The 23006-nt window shown below is 41.4% G+C and overlaps 1 long non-coding RNA gene across 1 annotated transcript in view; it reads left to right on the top strand.

The window, feature by feature from the left end:
• Positions 1-23006, top strand: part of LOC125964286 (uncharacterized) — a 190012-nt gene that overhangs the window by 156381 nt on the left and 10625 nt on the right. Inside the window, exon 2 of the long non-coding RNA XR_007477185.1 lies at positions 18237-18742. This is a non-coding gene — a long non-coding RNA (uncharacterized LOC125964286). The remainder of the gene's footprint in view (positions 1-18236; positions 18743-23006) is intronic.

The raw sequence follows: 23006 nt of genomic DNA on the forward strand, positions 1-23006 counted from the left end.
CAGAAAGGAAAAAATGTGCAAGATATTGCTTACTGTAGAATCTAAAAGTCAAATACATTGAAGCAGAGAGTAGAACAGTGGTTACCAGGGACAGGAAGGTAGGGAAAAATTGGGATTTGTTAATCAAAGGGTACAAAGTTGTAGCTCTGTCAGGTAAGTCTAGAGAAAATGTACAGCCTGATGACTAATACTGTATTGAATACTGGAAGTTTGCTGAGGGCATTAAGTGCTCTCATCACAAAATAGAAGGATAGTTATGTGAGACGATATGTTAATTAGCTTGACTGTAAATATCTTTTCACTGTATTTATGTATCAATTTGCTGTACACCTTAATTTTTTTAATGAAAAGAGATGAATTTTAGGGCCCATATGGATCACCCAGGCAGCTGGGCTTCCTGCTACCATCTCCCAAACCATGTTAGTAAAGATGATAAAAATGAGGGAGGCCTTGAGGAAATATTCCCAACCGTTATTGACCAGGCCCTGTTATCCTAGTGAACACCAGGGATTTAATTGCAGCTCCACTAAACAGACGGGAAATTTCAACATTGAAGGTCACAGAAAGACAAGTCTGGAGTAAGGAGAGAAACCCCTCAAAATCCACAAAGACTTGAATGCTGAGGAACACAAAGCTAAGGAGAAACAATGGTCAGGCCACAGGGGAAGAATCTAAGCACCTGTCCCCAAGACCTATTGTTCATCTAAACCCAAGTGGTAGAAAGTGCCAAGTCTCAGCACCTCAGATTGTAGCCAAGCAGGAGCTAGGCCGCATATGCAAACCCCAGGAAGACCTCACAGGTCAAAGTGAAGAAACAGCGAAAGGAACACCATGACCTTCTCCCCAAAAGTTACCAGACCTACTGGTTCTCAGTCTTGCCTCTTTCAGTCTTCATATCCAGCCCTCCCCAGGCCTTTAGAGTCCTTGCCGTGGTGCGAGTGCCTACCACATACCCCCATGGGCAGCACCAACATTGCAGGCTATTCACATGACTCCTTCCATGAGCACCTGCCCCTTTCCAGGTGGAGACTGCTTCCAAAACCCTTCTGTGGTAGGTAAATAATGGCCCCTAAAAGGTTTACATCCTAACTCCCAGAACTTATATATTATAATTACATAACAGAAATGCATATTATATATGGAACCAAGGTTACTAATCAGTTGATCACAAAATAGGAAGACTATCCCAGTAGGACCAGTATAGTCATAAGTGTCTTTAAACATGGGCAAGGAAGACAGAAGAGTCAGTTCTAGGGTGAAGTGACATAAGAACGGCTTTGCTAGCCATCACTGCTTGTAGAAGGAAGGGGGCCATGTGCCAAAATATACAGGCAGCCTGTAGTAGCTGGAGAAGTGGAATGAATATCCCATCCAGCTGCCCTAGGAGAGTATGCAGTACTGCCTACAACTCCACTTTGAGACTCAATTCAGATCTGAGTAGATAATATCTCCTATTTTAAGTCTTAATAGTAGTTTGTTACAGCAGCAATAGGAAATTAGTATCTTTTCTATTAGGACTCGGTGATCCATACAAAGAACGTGGAGTGCAGGGGAAAGCCTTCTGAGCTCAAGTTTTCTGCTGAGGAATGACTAGCTCCACTCTCTACATCCCAGCAGTACCAAGCTGGTAGCGCGCTCGACAATGGGAAAATTATAACCGTCACCACCATCAGGACTACCTCTTGAAGATGATCAGACTCACAAGCAAGGGCACCATTCAATGAGCTTCCAGCTGCAGCGCTGCAGGATCTGCTGTAGCAATCCAGCCTAGATTCTTCTTCCCAGGGAGCAATTGGCCAAAGACTGAGCACAGGGCAGTACTGGGGCCTCACCATTTCCACCCAATCCAAGTTTCCTCCCCTGGTCATCTCTGTACAACATCTCTCTCTTAGAATGGCCAAGACTCTACCGCAGAGCTGTGCTGCAGTCTCCGGCTCTTTCTGTCCTTCCCCTTCTTTCTCGGGTGTTACAATGACGTGTAAAGATTTTTTCAGCCTGCCCCTTCCATCTGCCTCCTTTTTCCCCCTGGCTTTATGCCCACTAAGTCTCTTGGGTTTTCAACTCCAAAGGACCCAAACTTGACAGCAGTAGAAGTTCCTCCTCCTACGAGGACTGCCTGCCTGTGAGGGCATGCCCTCTAGACCTGCATTCAGTGCTCTACCGCATACGGAGATATGCAAAATAGAATCCAGCACTTCTGTCCTCATGCCTCAAACAAGTCAAGAAATTGGCCATAGTCCATAGTTAAAGGTCACACGCTTGTTGTGGATGAGTTTTAGGAAGTACAAGATGCTGTTAAAAACGGTACTATCCCCCAAGAAACTGGGATCTCATTCTACTCCCTTCCTGGGACTGGCAGCTTTAAAATATCTCAACCCCACGGGCTTGAAGACAGAAATGCTCTCTAGCAGATAACTGCCTGTGGTTTACTGAAGCAGCTTCACAGGACAATTAAAGCTTCCTGCTCCTGCCCCCCGCCACCTCAAGAGGTACTAGCTCTGGTCGCAAGCTTCTCTAAGCTTGTCCCAGGAGGTCCCTCTTGACCCTCAGCCTTTCTCACTTCTTCCACGATGGGGGAGTCTTCCCCCAACAGTACCTCAGATATCTTGCCACTGTATTCCCTCTTGCCTAGACTTGGCCACAGCAGAGGTATTCTTGCAAGTATTTCATTTTTGCCCTCAACTTAACCCACCCAATCTGACATTCCCCCTTAGGGCAGAAACCCAAGTCTCTAAGAGCTTGGAGAGGGTCTTTCCTCTGAACAACCCCTGATGTCGACTCTGCTGTTATGAATTTACTTCTGACAGTTAAGAACTAAACATATAGTACAGGCAGTGGAGCTGTGAACACCACCTTGAAGCCACACACTAGCACGGGAAGCTGTTCAACATCCCAAGACCTTCTGAAAAGACCAGACCCAGCCGGTAAGTCTATTCTCCCAGGAGATTCGAGTCAGATCCTATCCTGGGAAGCCAGGCCCACTGTGTGCCCACACCAGTTTAACTGGGAAGAAATACTGCTCTAGAATTTCTGTGATAGAGAACCACGGAATTTGACAGGCTCCATTGCCCAAGAACACTAGACCCACCTCCATACGCAGGAGGATCAGGCTGAGCTCAGGTCCGTCTGACCACCCCTTTAGAGTGACGGCCGGGGAGAGCGGTCTTCCCCACCATGAAGGGGAGCCTGACCCTGCTGCTCTGCTGGTGCCACACGTTGTCAAGAGCACCTGGGAGACTGGAAACCCTTAGCCTGCCCTCAACTCTTCTGCATGCTGGTGTGGAGCCAGGGATACAGGACCAGCAGCAGCACGTGGCTGGTGGGTCTCCGTAGGCTGTCTGGTTATGGCACCGCAGCACTTCAGATGCCAGGTCAGACTACCTTGGTGACACTGGATCAGAAGAACCAAGCTTGGGAGAAATGGTCCCCCTGAACCAGGCTGAGTGAGCCTTTTGCCATAAGGTGGAGGAAGCCAGCTTGGTTAGCATTTTCCCCCACGCAAACTGGAAAGGGCACTGCTCTGAAAACTAAAGAGGACGGTTCAGCTACATATGCCCCATGAATTGTTCCCCATCTCATTAACCCAATTCTTCTTCTTCCCTTGGATAAGACAGGTGATAGGAAAAGACTAGAGAAGGACTTCCCCATATTTCAAAGAGGAAAGGAATTCTACTTCACAGGGACAGCAAAGCTACACTGTGAGCCAGATTTTTTTTTCCAGTCTCCCAACTCACTTGCCCAAACCCACTTCCCATTCCAAGGGACCCCTTTAAGGTACTCCAGTTACATGTCCCAGTGGATACTGGGAAAGCAACACTGACATTACCCACCCACAGAAGACACAGTGTGAACTTCAAGCAGCCAGCTGTGTCTTGTCCTAGTCTCCAAAACAAACAAAGCCCTTAAGCCTTTTTCTAGGACTTGCCAACTCCCTAACAAAGGTTTTCCCCACTCTTTAAAGAGACTGACAACTACAGATAAGAACCCTGTATATTTGTTATGTGGGCCAAGACTGATTTCCTTTCTGGGTAACTTTACTAGTTTTTTCCTTGAATTTGTTCTTATTTAAGGAACCCACAGTTGATTCTTACAAAATATAGCAAGACAAAAAAAACTTGTTGAAAACAATTTTTCAACAATCATGCTACCATGCTTCAGTGTTAGCAACTTTTTCCTATGATATATCCCCAACTCTATTTCCTTTCCCTTAATCTAAACCTTGACGGTGCCAATTAGGAGTTTTATCCCTCTAGTAAAATGCGGTCATCTATGACATCTAAAGATATGACAAGACCAGTCAGTCAGCACCACAAGAAATACATGACCAAGTAGGTACAAAGTAGGCTTCTCCCTGCCACTCCACTGCATACTCAATTCTATGTGGTCTCTGGCACCATCTAAAGCAATGATCGTGGCCTCAATACCCCCCAGCTCCCATGTATCCAGTGTTTCACTGTTGTCCTTTCCAGAGAATGTAGGAGTCCCATCCTTTCTTTCCCCCTAAAAACAAAGAAACAAGAATTGATTCAGGCAGCCCTCAAATCCTTGCTTTTCGGGAGCCAGCTAGAGTGAGACAGAGTCCCCTTGAGGACAACTGTAATTCCATGTCTCTTCTCTTGTTCACAGACTTGAACAAAAGGCAACCCTTTTGATAAGAAGGACCTAAGGATCTCTGGCCAGCTTAGGCTCAGGTGTCAATTCTGATAGTGACCATAACTGTGTCCCAACTTCAATGTTTAAATTGTCATTTGAAGACAGGTTGAGAAAGCCCAACATAGAAAAGAGATCCAGTCACAGCAGTTCTTGTACAGCAAGCATGGAGAAGGTCCCAGAGCCTGTGTCTGGGTACATCTGTTAGAACTCATACCCATTATTTTATCAAAGACCTCTGGGCAAGGTCCAATGACTAAGATGTGACTTAAATCGAAATGGTACATTACAAGGTCAAGACAGTGCTTTTTGGTTTCCATACCTTCTTTCCCTGATTATCAATCCCACCAAAAGACTCCCAAGATCGACTCAATTTGAGTAGTTGAGAATGTATCTAATCCCACCTTTAACCTTCTCATTTCATACACAAAATGAACCTCAGAAGTAGCAACCTACCCAGCTAATAACTGGGTCATGGTGGTGGTCAGTGGTAGAACAAGTTGCGCCAGTGTTGGTCGGGACACGAAACTCTGCCTCGGGAACAGCCACTGCTCCTGGGTAGATTGCATGGTCCATTGCCACAGTCCTGGAAGACTCGGGATCTAAGCAAGGACCCAGTTCTTGGGACTGCTGTTCAAAGAAACAGAAGAAAAGAGCTTAGAAAATGGCAGGAACAAGGGATCAGTCACTAAAATTTGATAGCAGTCAGCATAGGACCAATAACAGATCTGACTTAAAGCTAAGTGACCATTGCTGGCCTGTTACACCATAAAAAATAGAACTGACACTAGATCCCGAGTTAGAGCTAAGAAGATTTACCTGTGAAGATGGGATGCTCTGGACACAAGCCAAGCAGGTCACCTTTCCAGCCAATGCCCCTCCATCTACCCACTAGCAATAATTATTCGTGTTTAAGAATGACCTTCAGATTTCCCCAGCATGCAGACTGTAGTCTGAAATATGTGTTTCTAGCAAGTTCTCTTCATCTTCAGAGAGATTTTCTCCAATCAGAAGAACACCTTTGAGCAAAGCTTCCTACCTAGCAAGCCACAGGATAGCAGGTTATGTTGATAGGTGTACGACACAGCTCTCATTCCTCAGGAGGGCTGGGGCCTTCAGCCATCTAGCTTCCAATCCCCTCCAGTGTGTGAGTTATTACAAGCAAAACTGTAATCATTAAATCCATTTCACCTGGAACCTGCCTTCACTAATCAAGGTGGTTTAACTGTTGCTACAAAAGACTTGCATGTCCTCCAAGTGGCACAATGCCGAAATAAGATGTTGTTTGCCCGAATTTTTTTCTCCAGGAACTTAGAGGCAGCTGTGTCTAGTTCAAGCTGATCCAGCTAAGACTGGATGGGAACCACCGACCCTCCAACTGGGCATGCGCAAGTGTGCACTTGGTGACCTTTGGACATCAGAGGGCTGAAAACTCCACCTTCAGGTCATTCTAAGCACCTCCAGTTTTAATGTGCAGAGGCCTGTAGCTTAGTTACTCCCGCTCAGAACTACAATTACCATACTTTTCCCCAATCACCTTTCCCCATGCAACTCATACTCCAAGCCTCAGACCGCTCTGCTTCTTTATTCTTCATCCTATAAATACCCCGAGACCCTTGCCTTCAGGGAGGTATGTGAGATGTGTTCTCCCATCTCCTCACTTGGCTGCCTTGTGAATAAACCCTCTCTTTGCTGCCAATCTAGGAGTAACTGCATTTTGGCTTGATACCTGAGCATCTGGCAAGATGCACCTGATTCCGTAACACCAATATTTTCCAATGGAAAATGATGAGAAAGTGTGGTGCTAGAAATACTCTGCTGTGGGACTCTGTTCCACAGTTCTGTGAGCAGCTTGTTATAAACATCTCCTGTGCAGCTCTGGATTTTAGCCATTCTTTCTCACCTCTCTTCCCTTTACTATCAAAGAACCTCATCTTAGAAAACTATTGTTGCAGAATACAAGTCCTGTCTCAGGCCAACTTCTGAAAAGAATTTTGTTGTCCTATGCAAAATATCCTCTATACACTAGTCCCAGCAGCTCTATTTCTAACCAGACAACTGAGGCTTGGGGAGGGTGAGTGATTTGCCAACAGGCTACACAGCCAGAAGATGGAAGATCTGGAACTCCAGCTCAGGCCAGGGTGCTAAGTCTGTCCTCATCACTACATTATGTTGCCTCCTTGCAGAGCTCAGACTATTCCTATGGAAAAGCAGCATCTCAAGAATTCCTATGTAGAATGGGTTTAGAGAATAATAGCCTGGTCTGCAGGGAAGTGCACTCATGGCTTGAAACCAAGTTAACATAAAACCATATTAAGCAAGAACCAGAGTGTGGGGTATGGTGGGAGAAAGGTGACTAGGACTCAGCCACCCCTTGGCATAGTCACTTAAGGGAATTTGGAGACATGGCATCAAGTGCAGTGACTTCTAGGATTTAGCCACTTCTGAATCTTTCCTTAGGGAAATCCTGGCAACTTCAGTTCTCCAGTTTTAAAGGTCCATCTCATATTTTCTTCCTCAGCCACAGAAAACTCCAAAAGCTATAGCTCCAACAGTGGACATCATTTATTCATAACCTGCCTTCCTCCAACGGTGTTTTGAAATAACCTGATTGACAGAATGCTCTAGTAAGTGAACAGATAAGGGGGCTGTCCATTCTCTCTGTTCTCCAAACCGTACCAACAACCTTTAAAACCTCCTAAACATCAAAATGGGTATCAGTTACACATAAGAACAGCAAAAACAAAAGTTAGACTCTTGAAGGACTAAGTTATTACATGTTACATAATTTGATCAGTGAAACAGGAGCTCTTGATGTTGCCCATCTGCAAAACAATCAAAAACCTTTTGAATTAGAAGATCCTGAATTTAGCTTTTTATCAAGAGACCCATGCAGGCAAATTCAGACCTGGAATCCATTCACCTTGAAGGTAACCATAGCTTTACAGGATATACTTGTAATTGGCTAGTGATAAAGGATTTAAGGTATATTTTTAGTACAGCATCTAGTGATTATTTTGGCTAGGTTAAATAACCCCTGAGACTGCTGTGATGGCTTTAAAATCCTCCATTCTGATCAACATGCCTATAGGAGATTAGTCTCCCTACTAGGAGAGTTATTAAAATGTAGTCTAGTAGTTTAGTTATATTATCCCTTGTGAGCAGCACTGCTGTCAATCCAACATAGATTTAGTAAGTTAAGAAGGAAACTGATTTGTCATTTAAAACTGAGCACTTGAAGTACTGACGTTCAGTACTCATTCTACATACCATTTCATGCAGTAAGTTATACTACACTTTCACTCTTGATAACACCTGTGATTCTGATTGTAATTTTCAGTCACCATTTAAAAATATATATTTTATAAATATAAAATTTGTATTTCTTCCTCTTTTATTTTGATTGTCAAAATGTAATTTTGTGTCTATTAAGTCTAGTAAGACTTGGCTTCTATTCTTCTGATAATTCACTCTTACTCTATATTAAGAAGTGCTGACCCATGACAGATTAGAAGTAAACCAGTCCTACACCAGATAGTCTGAGATGCTTTCATCTGGGCCACAACAGCCTTGCAACTAATGATAAAATTACTGCCTAGAAAATTAACCATTTTACTCCTGTCATCCCATTAGGTCCAAGTTTTAAAACTTCCACTTCAAAATAAGGAAATTGGGGAGAAAGGGTTTTTTCAAGACGAGTCAGAAGCCAGTGTACTTGGCCCCAACCAGCCCCAAATTTCAAGCTCTACCCATTCTCAGATATTTTGAGCAAATGAGAACAAAACAGCTAGCCTTGGGTGGGAGGTATGGAGGAACGGTGTTGATAAGTATTAATACCAGCTCTAAAAGCATCACCCTGGGTAAGAGACCCACACTCGGGGAGGCCCAAACAACAAACACTGCGGCAAATGAGTCTCAAAGTAAGACCACAGGGAGATGACCTAATGGGGTCTAACCTCAGCCCCATGTTTTTGGAACCTTGGCCTCCATTCAAGGATCTAACACAGGGTCTTGCTAGTTAAGCAAGACAGGGCACAACCACAAATTACAGCCTTAAACACATCCAACAGGGGGCACTTAATAATCATAGAAAAAGGAAAGTTTGACTAAGTTGTGAAACCTTGACTGCTTCTGCTAATTTGCCTGAAAAACGAACTGAAAGTGTGGATACTCCCACTTTAAAGAGGGAGTGAGAAGCAAGAAGAACTACAATCCTGCAGCCTGTGGAACAAAAACCACATTCACAGAAAGATACACAAGAAGAAAAGGCAGAGGGCTATGTACCAGATGAAGGAACAAGATAAAACCCCAGAAAAACAACTAAGTGAAGTGGAGATAGGCAACCTTCCAGAAAAAGAATTCAGAATAATGATAGTGTAGATGATCCGGGACCTCGGAAAAACATTGGAGGCAAAGATTGAGAAGATGCAAGAAATGTTTAACAAAGACCTCTCAGAATTAAAGAACAAACAAACAGAGATGAACAATACAATAACTGAAATGAAAACTACACTAGAAGGAATCAATAGCAGAATAACTGAGGCAGAAGAATGGATAAGTGACCTGGAAGACAGAATGGTGGAATTCACTGTTGTGGAAAAGAATAAAGAAAAAAGAATGAAGACAGCCTAAGAGACCTCTGGGACAACGTTAAATGCAACAACATTCACATTATAGGGGTCCCAGAAGGAGAAGAGAGAGAGAAAGGACCAGAGAAAATATTTGAAGATATTATAGTCAAAAACTTCCCTAACATGGGAAAGGAAAAAGCCACCCAAGTCCAGGAAGCGCAGCGAGTCCCATACAGGATAAATGCAAGGAGAAACACGCCAAGACACATAGTTATCAAATTGACAAAAATTAAACACAAAGAAAAATTATTGAAAGCAGCAAGGGAAAAATGAAAAATAACATACAAGGGAACCCCCATAAGGTTAACAGCTGATTTCTCAGCAGAAACTCTACAAGCCAGAAGGGAGTGGCATGATATACTTAAAATGATGAAAGGGGAGAAACCACAACCAAGATTACTCTACCAAGCAAGGATCTCATTCAGATTCGATGGAGAAATCAAAAGCTTTACAGACAAGCAAAGGCTAAGAGAATTCAGCACCACCAAACCAGCTCTACAACAAATGCTAAAGGAACTGCTCTAAGTGGGAAACACAAGAGAAGAAAAGGATCTACAAAAACAAACCCAAAACAATTAAGAAAATGGTCATAGGAACATACATATTGATAATTACCTTAAACGTGAATGGATTAAATGCTCCAACCAAAAGACACAGGCTTGCTGAATGGATACAAAAAGAAGATGCATATATATGCTGTCTACAAGAGACCCACTTGAGACCTAGGGACACATACAGACTGAAAGTGAGGGGATGGAAAAAGATATTCTATGCAAATAGAAATCAAAAGAAAGCTGAAGTAGCTATACTCATATCAGATAAAATAGACTTCAAAATAAAGAATGTTACAAGAGACAAGGAAGGACACTACATAATGATCAAGGAATCAATCCAAGAAGAAGATATAACAATTATAAATATATATGCACCCAACATAGGAGCACCTCAATCCATAAGGCAACTGCTAACAGCTATAAAAGAGGAAATCAACAGTAACACAATAATAGTGGGGGACTTTAACACCTCACTTACCCCAATGGACAGATCATCCAAAATGAAAATAAATAAGGAAGCAGAAGTTTTAAATGACACAATAGACCAGATAAATTGATATTTATAGGACATTCCATCCAAAAACAGCAGATTATACTTTCTTCTCAAGTGCCCATGGAACATCCTCCAGGACAGATCACATCTTGGGTCACAAATCAAGCCTCAGTAAATTTAAGAAAACTGAAATCATATCAAGCATCTTTTCTGACGACAACGCTATCAGATTAGAAATCAATTACAGGGAAAAAACGTAAAAAGCACAAACACATGGAGGCTAAGCAATACATTACTAAATAACCAAGAGATCACTGAAGAAATCAAAGAGGAAATCAAAAAAAAAAACCTAGAGACAAATGACAATGAAAACACGACGATCCAAAACCTATGGGATGCAGCAAAAGCAGTTCTAAGAGGGAAGTTTACACTACACAAGCCTACATCAAGAAACAAGAAAACTCTCAAGTAAACAATCTAACCTTACACCTAAAGGAACTAAAGAAAGAAGAATAAACAAAACCCAAAGTTAGAAGGAAGGAAATCATAAAGATCAGAGCAGAAATAAATGAAATAGAAACAAAGAAAACAATAGCAAAGATCAATAAAACTAAAAGCTGGTTCTTTAAGATAAACAAAATTGATAAACCATTAGTCAGACCCATCAGGAAAAAGAGGGAGAGGACTCAAATCAATAAAACTAGAAATGAAAAAAAAGTTACAACAGACAATGCAGAAACACAAAGCATCCTAAGACACTACTACAAGCAACGCTAAGCCAATAAAATGGACAACCTGGAAGAAATGGACAAATTCTTAGAAAGGTATAACCTTCCAAGGCTGAACCAGGAAGAAATAGAAAATATGAACAGACCAATCACAACTAATGAAATTGAAACTATGAATAAAAATCTTCCAACAAACAAAAGTCCAGGACCAGATGGCTTCACAGGTGAATTCAATCAAATATTTAGAGAAGAGCTAACACCCATCCTTCTCAATCACTTCCAAAAAATTGCAGAGGAAGGAATACTCCCAAACTCATTCTTTGAGGCCACCATCACCCTGATACCAAAATGAGTCAAAGACACTACAAAAAAAGAAAATTACAGACCAATATCACTGATGAATATAGACTCAAAACTCCTTAACAAAATACTAGCAAACAGAATCCAACAACACATTAAAAGGATCATATGCCATGATCAAGTGGGATTTAGCCCAGGGATCCAGGGATTCTTTAATATATGCAAATCAATCAATGTGATACACCATATTAACAAACTGAAGAATAAAAACCATATGATCATCTCAATAGATGCAGAAAAGGCTTTTGACAAAACTCAACACTGATTTATGATAAAAACTCTACAGAAAGTGGGCATAGAGGGAACCTACCTCAACATAATAAAGGCCATATATGACAAACCCACAGCAAACATCATTCTCAATGGTGAAAAACTGAAAGCATTTCCTCTAAGATCAGGAAAAAGACAAGGATGTCCACTCTCACCACTATTATTCAACATAGTTTTGGAAGTCCTAGCCCCAGCAATCAGAGAAGAAAAAGAAATGAAAGGAATACAAACTGGAAAAGAAGAAGTAAAACTGTCACTGTTTGCAGATGACATGATACTATACATAGAGAATCCTAAAAATGCCACCAGAAAACTACTAGAGCTAATCAACGAATTTGGTAAAGTTTCAGGATACAAAATTAATGCACAGAAATCTCTTGCATTCCTATATACTAATGATGAAAAATCTGAAAGAGAAATTATGGAAACACTCCCATTTACCATTGCAACAAAAAGAATAAAATACCTAGGAATGAACCTACCTAGGGAAATAAAAGACCTGTATGCATAGAACTATAAGACACTGATGAAAGAAATTAAAGATGATACCAACAGATGGAGAGAAATACCATGGATTGGAAGAATCAATATTGTGAAAACGACTATACTACCCAAAGCAATCTACAGATTCAATGCAATCCCTATCAAATTACCAATGGCATTTTTTACGGAACTAGAACAAATCATCTCAAAATTTCTATGGAGACAAAGAAGACCCCGAATAGCCAAAGCAGTCTTGAGGGAAAAAAACGGAGCTGGAGGAATCAGACTCCCTGACTTCAGACTATACTACAAAGCTACAGTAATCAAGACAATATGGTACTGGCACAAAAACAGAAACATAGATCAATGGAACAAGATAGAAAGCCCAAAGATAAACCCCACACACCTATAGTCAACTAATCTACAACAAAGGAGGCAAAGATATACAGTGGAGAAAAGACAGTCTCTCCAATAAATGGTGCTGGGAAAACTGGATAGCTACATGTAGAAGAATGAAATTAGAACACTCCCTAACACCATACACAAAAATAAACTCAAAATGGATTCAAGACCTAAATGTAAGACTGGACACTATAAAACTCTTAGAGGAAAACATAGGAAGAACACTGTTTGACATAAATCACAGCAAGATCTTTTTTGATCCACCTCCTAGAGTAATGGAAATAAAAACAAACAAATGGGACCTAATGAAACTTCAAAGCTTTTGCACAGCAAAGGAAACCATAAACAAGATGAAAAGACAACCCTCAGAATGGGAGAAAATATTTGCAAACAAATCAACGGACAAAGGATTAATCTCCAAAATATATAAACAGCTCATGCAGCTCAATATTAAATTAACAAACAACCCAATCCAAAAATGGGCAGAAGACCTGAATAGACATTTCTCCAAAGAAGACATACAGATGGACAAGAAGCACATGAAAAGCTGCTCAACATCACCAATACTTAGAGAAATGCAAATCAAAACTACAATGAGGTGTCACCTCACACCAGTTAGAATGGGCATCATCAGAAAGTCTACAAACAACAAATCCTGGAGAGGGTGTGGAGAAAACGGAACCCTCTTGCACTGTTGGTGGGAATGTAAATTGATATAGGAACTATGGAGAACAGTATGGAGGTTCCTTAAGAAACTAAAAATAGAATTACCATATGATCCAGCAATCCCACTACTGGGCATATACCCAGAGAAAACCATAATTCAAAAAGACACATGCACCCCAATGTTCATTGCAGCACTATTTACAATAGCCAGGTCATGGAAACAACCTAAATGCCCATCGACAGACGAATGGATAAAGAAGATGTGGTACATATATACAATGGAATATTACTCAGCCATAAAAAGGAACGAAATTGAGTCATTTGTTGAGATGTGGATGGATCTAGAGACTGTCATATAGAGTGAAGTAAGTCAGAAAGAGAAAAACAAATATCGTATATTAACTCATGTATGTGGAACCTAGAAAAATGGTACAGATGAACCAGTTTGCAGGGCAGAAGTTGAGACACAGATGTAGAGAACAAACGTATGGACACCAAGGGGGGAAAACCACAGTGGGGTAGGGATGGTGGTGTGCTGAATTGGGCGATTGGGATTGACATGTATACACTGATATGTATAAAATTGATGACTTAAAATAAATAAATAAATAAAAATAAAATAAAATTGATGACTAATAAGAACCTGCAGTATAAAAAACAAAAAATTTTTTAAATAAAAAAAATAAAAAATCAAGTAAGAGGGAGTACTCTATTAAATTCAGGGAAATATTTTTGATCGGAGTCAGCCAAAAGATCCTTGTCCTCTGGAAGATTGTATGAAATTGAGAACAGGTAAGCCGTGACTGTCTGCTGAGCTGGTTAGACACAGTTACCCAAGACCTCTTAGGATAAGTGGTTCATAGCTGTGGAACTTTGTCATGTTCAGAGCCCTGATGTCTCTAGAAGCACTTTGGAGAGTTTCTCACATAATGAGTACCATCATCCCAAGGGCTCTCTCCTAGTGTCCCTGCTGCCAGGGACACAGTCCTGGGACTTCACCTCTAGCAGAGAGATACCAAAGAGACTGATTCAGAGAGAAGGAAGTCAGTGGGTGGGGCCCATCTTAGAACATGGCAGCTACTTAGGGTGGTAAGCTTACTATGAAAGAACCGGTGAGAGTAAGTGAAACCAAAATACGAATGTCAACTCACGCTACATTGATTTGTAGTTCATAATGCATGTCTTACCATCTTACCTGTAATCTCTGAAGGCAAGGGAACGATGTTACAAGAACAAAGCAAAAGTTACCTGGGTTTTGGGTTTGTTAAGGAGATGTCTAAGCTTAAGATTGCCCAACAGCTCTGTTTTTCTGGCTTCTCTTCCTCCCCTCTGTGATATCTGGCAGCTGGGAGAATCCAAAGTCAGTGATGAGTTTAGAGGCACAAATCTACCTTAGTCTTTATAAATTCAGCCCAACTCTGTTTTTCCAGTATTAGGACAAAGTAGATACTTTGTTTCACACAGGGTTGAGGTTTATCAGAAAGACCCAAAATAGAGCTACAAAACTGGTACTTGGGAAAAGACACGCTAAGAAGGAGTAAAAGCAGCAGCTAGAATATTGAAATAATGGGGTCAATAGGCTGGAGATCAATATGGAGGCAGCCATCTTAGTAGGAATGAAGTGGGAAGAGTTGTGCAAGCTGGAGCGGAAGAAAGGTCATTAAGTGAAACAACTGGGTTACTTATTTGGGAAAACAAAGTGTATAGTGTTAATCACCTATTCACGAGGAAGTAGAGTAGAAGCAATCGACAGTAAGGGGAGTCAGGGGATGAAGGAGGTGTTTCCATAACCATCCCATCATCTCTTCATTCAATAAAACTAAGTATCTGGCTTTGGAACGAGACCTGGGGTTCAAATCCCATCCTCTTTTAAGAGAGACGTTGGTTAGTTAACCTCAGAGTATCACCTATAAAAGTTTGTAACTGCCTGAAACTGAGTAGCTGAGATTCATTTATCTGGCCAGTACTTCAATGCTTTCTTGGATAAGTCAGAAGTAGAAACTGACTGTTGTAATACCTCAGAGTAAGATTTCTACATCAGTTCTAGTTTATCAGGTGACAGGTACTGCTTGCTTCACTGAATCAGACAGGTATTCTCTTAAATGATCTAGATTTTACAGTTAAGGAGAATTAAATACATGCACGTGATAATCATGTATTACAAACAACAGCCCTTAACTGGTTTATTGAAACAGCCCAGAGATCTTAGGTGGAGTTAAGCCACAAAAAAATACAGGGAAAATACAGCAAGATATGTTCCAAGCTAGACAGATTTATTCTACCTTTTACATCTATTTGGTCATTTAGTCTGACGCAAATGTGTACATGACTAAGCTCATGATATTTAACCAGTCATCTGGCCACACCAAAAGCTTCTGTTCACATAATGGTAAAAGCCCCACGTTACCCACAGTTGACATTTGAGTCAGCGTACAGAGGAGGCTGGTAATCCGATAGGACTTTGTGATACAGGAAGTGACTATTGTTCCCCTAAGACATCTAGCTTCCTGCTGAGTAAGACAAGAAAGACAGTTACCTGATTATGTGTAGTTTGAGGTTGAGATTCAGTCTGATATTTATGATACCTCACCCTTAACTACAATATTCAGTAGTTAAAAGGTTTGTTCTATAGGCACATTACAGTAAATCATTGTAAGGGCAGTTTAATTGCATACTTAAAGACACTTAACCTAAAATGAACAATTTCCTAGGTAGACAGATTGAGAAAGTGACAAATTTAGGCCTCTGATTTTTTCCTTATGAAGTGCAACTACCCCTTAAGACTTACTAAGGAATCAGTGTATAAAGCATTCAGAACAATGGTAAAGGCTTAGCTACTGTTGCTAATGTTGTTTGTCCATATTCACACATTTTATAGAGTTAGCCATGACTCTGATCTACTGTTTGCATAACCACCATGGTCCCACGTATTTGTGCAATGAACATGTGTATAGACTAAAAATGTTTACGACACAAGGAAAATGGGGAACCAGAACCATCAATACCCACTAGAGTTTCAAGCAAAATGGTAAAAACAGGCTGAGGATAGGGGATAGAAAGTGAACACAAGATGTAAAGAGAGGTGGGGGAAAAAGTGATATGATTATGAAAGCGTAACTAGTATGCACATGAGCATGGGACCAGGAGAACGGTACAGAGGACCCAAACAGGAAGGGCCCTATACCACGGATCCAGGGTGTTGCAGATCTCTGCTTTGATTTGACCACTAAAAGCAAGGTAACTTCCAGTTATGTCAAACCTGGTAGAAATGTGAGCAGAAACTGCATTCAACGGGGAATTCACCATAAATTACACTCAGGATAAACCTGGCTTCATCAACCTGAAGAGGCTCCCATGTGCTATTCAGAATATTAACATTGTGTAGATTGTTTGGGGTGCACACAGCATTGTTTCAGTAGTCCTACTTTGCAGTTCATCTGGGAGTGTATGTCCTGTTAATCTGATAAATCTTCCCCACCCCTATGAGAGGTATAGGAACCTTCAACATTCTAAAATACACCGTATTCGAGGGAACACTCTTGCACTGCTGGTGGGAATGTAAATTGATACAGCCACTATGGAGAGCAAGGAAACAGCTCTTGCATCACAATTGCCTCCTAGTCACAAGTTGGCCATTATACAAGCTAACTGGTTAAGAGCTCATTTGGAAAGTGCCTTAAGTATTGAACAAATACTGTATAGTCTAAGAACGGAGCCAGACAAAGCCACAGGCAGTACTTACAAAGATTCTTCATTACCTTTACTATTAGTCACACGAGGAACAATCTAGCATCATATAGAGGCAGCAGAGTGAGAAGAAAGCACCTGAGCATCCAGGTCAAAAGGAGTTATCAACGTTCAACAAAGTCAATGGGATCCCAGTTTCCTCAGATATATAATGGGGTAAAACACCTCTTAAACTTAAGACGTAATTAGGGATAATACTCAAGATTTAACAACCACATCAGTGATGGTATAGTAGTAATAGTGCCACCGAGTGATGAACCATAATTATTCACAAGTGTGTTTATAACCCCCAGTCATTCAATGAGTTTTATAGTATAGCTACAGGTCTGAGTGATGCTCCCATCTAGCTATGATTTAACAAAGGAAGCCAATTACCTCCGGATGACTTCTCCATTGGCCTAATGATCATTAGACTTCTGAGGACTTATTGCAGCTGGATGGTGGCTAGGAGTTCAGCACAGAAGATATGACAAGGTACATCTTCATGCAAGCAGTTAAGGCAAGGTCTGGACTTTAAAATCTGTACCTCACCTTTGATAAAGAGGCAGGAATGTACAGTGGAGAAAGGACAGCCTCTTCAATAAGTGGTGCTGGGAAAACTGGACAGGTACATGTAAAAGTATGAGATTAGATCACTCCCTAACACCATACACAAAAACAAGCTCAAAATGGATTAAAGACCTAAATGTAAGGCCAGAAAGTATCAAACTCTTAGAGGAAAACATAGGCAGAACACTCTATGACATAAATCACAGCAAGATCCTTTTTGACCCACCTCCTAGAGAAATGGAAATAAAAACAAAAGTAAACCAATGGGACCTAATGAAACTTCAAAGCTTTTGCACAGCAAAGGAAACCATAAACAAGACCAAAAGACAACCCTCAGAATGGGAGAAAATATTTGCAAATGAAGCAACCGACAAAGGATTAATCTCCAAAATTTATAAGCAGCTCATGCAGCTCAATAACAAAAAAACAAACAACCCAATCCAAAAATGGGCAGAAGACCTAAATAGACATTTCTCCAAAGAAGATATACAGACTGCCAACAAACACATGAAAGAATGCTCAACATCATTAATCATTAGAGAAATGCAAATCAAAACTGCAATGAGATACCATCTCACACCAGTCAGAATGGCCATCATCAAAAAATCTAGAAACAATAAATGCTGGAGAGGGTGTGGAGAAAAGGGAACACTCTTGCACTGCTGGTGGGAAAGTGAATTGGTTCAGCCACTATGGAGAACAGTATGGAGGTTCCTTAAAAAACTACAAATAGAACTACCATATGACCCAGCAATCCCACTACTGGGCATATACCCTGAGAAAACCAAAATTCAAAAAGAGTCATGTACCAAAATGTTCATTGCAGCTCTATTTACAATAGCCCGGAGATGGAAACAACCTAAGTGCCCATCATCGGATGAATGGATAAAGAAGATGTGGCACATATATACAATGGAATATTACTCAGCCATAAAAAGAAACGAAATTGAGCTATTTGTAATGAGGTGGATAGACCTAGAGTCTGTCATACAGAGTGAAGTAAGTCAGAAAGAAAAAGACAAATACCGTATGCTAACACATATATATGGAATTTAAGGAAAAAAATGTCATGAAGAACTTAGGGGTAAAGCAGGAATAAAGACGCAGACCTCCTAGAGAACGGACTTGAGGTTATGGGGAGGGGGAAGGGTGAGCTGTGACAGGGCGAGAGAGAGTCATGGGCATATACACACTAACAAACGTAGTAAGGTAGATAGCTAGTGGGAAGCAGCCGCATGGCACAGGGATATTGGCTCGGTGCTTTGTGACAGCCTGGAGGGGTGGGATAGGGAGGGTGGGAGGGAGGGAGACGCAAGAGGGAAGACATATGGGAACATATGTTTATGTATGACTGATTCACTTTGTTATAAAGCAGAAACTAACACACCATTGTAAAGCAATTATACCCCAATAAAGATGTTAAAAAAAAAAATCTAGAAACAATAAATGCTGGAGACGGTGTGGAGAAAAGGGAACACTCTTGCACTGCTGGTGGGAATGTGAATTGGTACAGCCATTATGGAGAACAGTATGGAGGTTCCTTAAAAAACTACAAATAGAACTACCATATGACCCAGCAATCCCACTACTGGGCATATACCCTGAGAAAACCATAATTCAAAAAGAGTCATGTACCAAAATGTTCATTGCAGCTCTATTTACAATAGCCCGGAGATGGAAACAACCTAAGTGTCCATCACCAGATGAATGGATAAAGAAGATGTGGCACATATATACAATGGAATATTACTCAGCCATAAAAAGAAATGAAATTGAGCTATTTGTAATGAGGTGGATAGACCTAGAGTCTGTCATACAGAGTGAAGTAAGTCAGAAAGAGAAAAACAAATACTGTATGCTAACACATATATATGGAATTTAAGGGAAAAAAATGTCATGAAGAACCTAGGGGTAAGACAGTAATAAAGACACAAACCTACTAGAGAATGGACTTGAGGACATGGGGAGGGGGAAGGGTAGGCTGTGACAAAGTGAGAGAGTGGCATGGACATATATACACTACCAAACGTAAAGTAGATAGCTAGTGGGAAGCAGCCACATAGAACAGGAAGATCAGCTCGGTGCTTTGTGACCACCTGGAGGGGTGGGATAGGGAGGGTGGGAGGGAGGGAGACGCAAGAGGGAAGAGATATGGGAACATAGGTATATGTATAACTGATTCACTTAGTTATAAAGCAGAAACTAACACACCATTGTAAAGCAATTATACTCCAATAAAGATGTAAAAAAAAAATCTGTACCTCACCACCTGAGAATGTCACCAGTCTCTCATGCCCTTCACTCTCACCATAACTCCTTGACATATGTCCAAGGTCCAGACACCCTTCTCTCCTCCACCTTCCTGCTCCAAGGCCAAGAGCTTCCCCTTGGCAAAGATAGATGCCGCCAATAAATACAAACACCTGGAGGAAAGCCAGGCCCGCTGTGCTAAATTCCAATCCAGGTTGGATCAGTTTACCTTGAAAGAAGTTTTGGGTAAGGAGTTGTTGCCAGCAGAAGGATCTCCCCTGCTCTCTAAAGCAAACTTAGTTCAGTTTGATATCCATTTACACTGGTCCTTGTACAGACACATCATCCCAGGTCACCTAAGAAGGTGTATAGTCTTGTTGGCTTATGAGAAGTCTCCTTAACACAGCCCATCACTGAAAAACACACTCCAAGCCTAATTTGAGTGTAGCTCAATAGTAAGAGGCATAGTTCCTCCACCATGAGGAGACTCTAGCATGTGTTTTGAAGGGGTGTGGCAGAGAGTGGAGTGTGAGGCCCTGGCGAGGTACATCAAGTGCCTAAGTACCTGATCTATAAATTACCACTAACTCAAATTGGAAAATAGTCAAAGATACCAAAGGTAAGAGCTACTTGTATCTTTCCAGGGTCCTGTCCATAGGATAGTCAGGAGTTAAAAGCTGTAGAATGTGTGCTTTGGGTACACATGGTATAGAAGATTCCAGGACAAAGTCTGACAGCAATAATCAAATAAAGTGACTGCTCGGGGTGTGGAAGACATATTGCTGATGTCGGATGGTGTTAAACACAAAGGTAGTCATTCTAACAAAGTTTAAAGTAAACCGTTGAAGTGGTTCCAATGTTCTGGTTCCTGGGAACTTTCACTCAGCTGACAGCAATACTCAAACTACATTCTCCCTAAGTCATTTTAGACTAGTGTGTCTCTAAAACAGATGGCAAATGAGGTTGAACAGTAGGGCCCAAGGTTGTCTTTTATCTAGTCCAGCATGACTAGCCACTAGCCAATGAGCACTTGAGATGGTGCTAGATTTGATGTGCTATAGAGTTAAAAGGCATACCAAACTTCAAAAACTTAGGACCAAAATATATAAGCTCATTATTTTACAGGTTTAAATCTATTTTATCTACTGGGGTAACATTAAACTTCACTTGTTTTTTTAATGGGGCTACAACCCTTAAAATTATATATGTGGCCTGTACTTCTGTTTCACATATCTCTTGGATAGCAGCATGCTAGAGTTCCCTATTCTCTATAAAGACCACATTCAGAGAACTTTGATCTAGAAGTTTCCCACATACAGTACTTCAGGTAGAAGTTGAGGGTTCTTTGGGGTGAGAACACTTGACTTCAGAAAACGAGGAGCCATCACAATATTGTTCAGTTTATACTACATCCTATCTCCCCCCTGGAAGCTCCCAAACCCCAGACCAAAGACAAAAGAACAATGTAGGTGTATCTAGACAATTTCTGCTGGTCCTGTAGTTGACCATGTCTCATCTAAACATTCCTCCAAATTCACCAGGCTGCTTCAGAAACCTCACTAGCAGTAGTACAGACCAAATGCCATCCTAGGCTTTCCTAAGCTTTCTCTTCATTTTGAGGCTTACTCTTACCTCCATGAGGCCATCACAATTAGGGACCACGTCTTTGGTCATCTACAAGGGCTTTCCTGCTACTGAAGAGAGGCTTCATTCCCCTCCACTCCATACTTCCTAGTAGGTTCAAGCGCTATCATCTCACTGAGAAAAATCATGCCCAAATTAGACACTACAATTTAGACCCAAGGCACTGCAATGCAAAGTTGAGGCCAAAGCTGAAATCCACTCCAGCTTTTTTTTTTCAAAGTTGTTTCAAAGAAGATAGCCAGACTTGAAAGTCAGTTCTAATTCCCAGCCCGCATGCCCCCATCCACTTCTGGGGGGAGATGTGTGTCACCATTGATTAAGCACCTGGAGTCACAGCTGGGTCTTTGTTCCTTCGAGCTATGCTGTGGGCTCCCAGAGGGCAAGGCCTCCCTTCCAAAGTATGCTCAGCCCAGGGGTGTTGACTACCTTCATCCTCAGACCAATCTCCTAAAACACAGGCTTCAGGAGAGTTGTTTGCTGCCAGCTAGTCCCTCACTCCAGTCAGTGGGCCCCATGACTATGACTCTAGTGTGAGGTGGGAAAAGGGGACCCGCTTGACCTGGGTAGCTTCTGGCCACCTCATCTCACACCACAGGCTTCTCAAGGATTCCCTGCAGGAAAAGATGGCAGCCATTCCTGTAAAACAGAATCAGATCCCTGCAAGGGCTTTTGGTAAGCAAACTGCTTTATGGATCAAAGGATTCAGAATTGTATCTAAGGCTTAAGCTCCCTCATGAGAACATTTTCTCCAACTGCACCCCCATCCCATGTAAGACTTCAGACTTTCGATGTACCAAGAAACAGACATCATGGAAGCCAGAAGACCCAGGGGTCACCAGTTCTTCTTAAGCTTAATTTACCACATGAAGAAACAAGATTTGGCCTTAGAAACAAGATTAGTTTCCCTAGGAGCAGCCTAAAAAATTGGAGATGTTAACACTGTGACCACAGCTGCAAGCTTGAGGTATTTCCCTTAACAGGACTGAGTTTTAAGAACTCTTAATAGGCGAGCGTCTTTCAAGAAGCAGAAGTATCGTGTTCCCCAGCATCGTGGACATTCTCTGGGCCAGTTGTGGCAGTAGGCTAGTGGAAGGGTTCTGCATCCATTCTCCTCTGCTGCTCATCAGATTCCCCAAGAGTTCAAAGCCACTGGCTTAAATTACAACACCTAATATTGTCTTGCTTACATGGAAATTTGTGGGGGAAGGGGTCTTGATCATCAGACAACTACCTTTAAGAAATCCCTCCAAAGAAACTAACAGCTTCTAGAGGCACAGGTTTTAATTCACCTAGTTCCGATTTCTATCATTAGTCTCACTTCGACCGTTTTCTTACTACTCCCTTTTCATTGCTTAATACTTGTCTGAGTGGCTTATTACAATTAAGATAAAGATAGTTGTTGTCTTCAACTAGAGACAGTTTGAGATAGATTTGGTGCTAAGAAACAACATGTACACATGGCTACATCCAGCCTCCCGGGAAAGTAACCATTGGATTCTGGTGTTTACCAACTCTAGGGACACTGGATACTAAGCAGAAACCCAAAGAATGAGTTGAACCCCAAGTGGCCTTGGCAGAA

Source organism: Orcinus orca, chromosome 4, assembly GCF_937001465.1.
Source record: "Orcinus orca chromosome 4, mOrcOrc1.1, whole genome shotgun sequence".
Taxonomy (NCBI): Eukaryota; Metazoa; Chordata; class Mammalia; order Artiodactyla; family Delphinidae; genus Orcinus; species Orcinus orca.